Below are 1,792 nucleotides of genomic sequence, written 5' to 3' on the forward strand. Positions count from 1 at the left end.
TGGAAGCTGCTGGGGGAGGGGCTGCTCGATACTGATTTGGGAAAGGGGGCGCGGCTTAATTAGAACAGCTGACCCGCCCCCTCTGCCGTCCTGCACTGTCCGGTGAGTGCAAAGTGCCTCGGGGTGCAGCAAGCTTTGGGCGGCGGGGTTGTGCAATGCAATGCAATACCCATAATTGGGGTTGGGGGTGGAGAGAGAGCAGGCAGGGAAGCCGCAGGGGGGGGGGGGGTTGCAGCTTATTCATCCTCCTTGCAAAGAAGAGACATGGCCTCTCCCTGAAGGTACGCTCTTTCTCACTCTCACTCTCTCTCACACACAGATCACATGAAGGCAGTCATCTTTGAGTATTCCTGGAGAACAGGCGAAGTCCCGGCAGACTGGAGGAGGGCAAATGTTATCCCTATTTTCAAAAAGGGGAAAAGAGAGGACCCAAATAATTACTGCCCACTCAGTCTGACATCAATACCAGGGAAGATTCTGGAGCAGATCATTAAGCAAACAGTCTGTGAGCACCTAGAAAGGAATGTTGTGATCACCAATAGTCAGCATGGATTTCTGAAAAATAAGTCATGTCAGACTAACCTGATCTGGTTTTTTGACAGAATTACAAGCCTGGTAGATGAAGGGAACGCAGTGGATGTAGCCTACCTTGATTTCAGCAAGGCATTCGACAAGGTGCCCCATGATATTCTTGTAAAGAAGTTGGTAAAATGCGGTCTTGACTATGCTACCACTCAGTGGATTTGTAACTGGCTGACTGACCGAACCCAAAGGGTGCTCATCAATGGTTCCTCTTCATCCTGGAGAAGAGTGACTAGTGGGGTGCCACAGGGTTCTGTCTTGGGCCTGGTCTTATTCAACATCTTTATCAATGACTTGGATGATGGACTCAAGGGCATCCTGATCAAATTTGCAGATGACACCAAACTGGGAGGGGTGGCTAACACCCCAGAGGACAGGATCACACTTCAAAACGACCTTGACAGATTAGAGAACTGGGCCAAAACAAACAAGATGAATTTTAACAGGGAGAAATGTAAAGTATTGCACTTGGGCAAAAAAAATGAGAGGCACAAATACAAGAGGGGTGACACCTGGCTTGAGAGCAGTACATGTGAAAAGGATCTAGGAGTCTTGGTTGACCACAAACTTGACATGAGCCAACAGTGTGACGCGGCAGCTAAAAAAGCCAATGCAATTCTGGGCTGCATCAATAGCAGTATAGCATCTAGATCAAGGGAAGTAATAGTGTCACTGTATTCTGCTCTGGTCAGACCTCACCTGGAGTACTGTGTCCAGTTCTTGGCACCACAGTTCAAGAAGGACACTGACAAACTGGAACGTGTCCAGAGGAGGGCAACCAAAATGGTCAAAGGCCTGGAAACGATGCCTTATGAGGAACGGCTAAGGGAGCTGGGAATGTTTAGCCTGGAGAAGAGGAGGTTAAGGGGTGATATGATAGCCATGTTCAAATATATAAAAGGATGTCATATAGAGGAGGGAGAAAGGTTGTTTTCTGTTTCTCCAGAGAAGCGGACACGGAGCAATGGATCCAAACTACAAGAAAGAAGATTCCACCTAAACATTAGGAAGAACTTCCTGGCAGTAAGAGCTGTTCGACAGCGGAATTTGCTACCAAGGAGTGTGGTGGAGTCTCCTTCTTTGGAGGTCTTTAAGCAGAGGCTTGACAACCATATGTCAGGAGTGCTCTGATGGTGTTTCCTGCTTGGCAGGGGGTTGGACTCGATGGCCCTTGTGGTATATTCCACCTCTATGATTCTATGAAGAGCCC

This window comes from Podarcis muralis, chromosome 2 (genome assembly GCF_964188315.1).
Source record: "Podarcis muralis chromosome 2, rPodMur119.hap1.1, whole genome shotgun sequence".
NCBI classification, from domain to species: Eukaryota; Metazoa; Chordata; class Lepidosauria; order Squamata; family Lacertidae; genus Podarcis; species Podarcis muralis.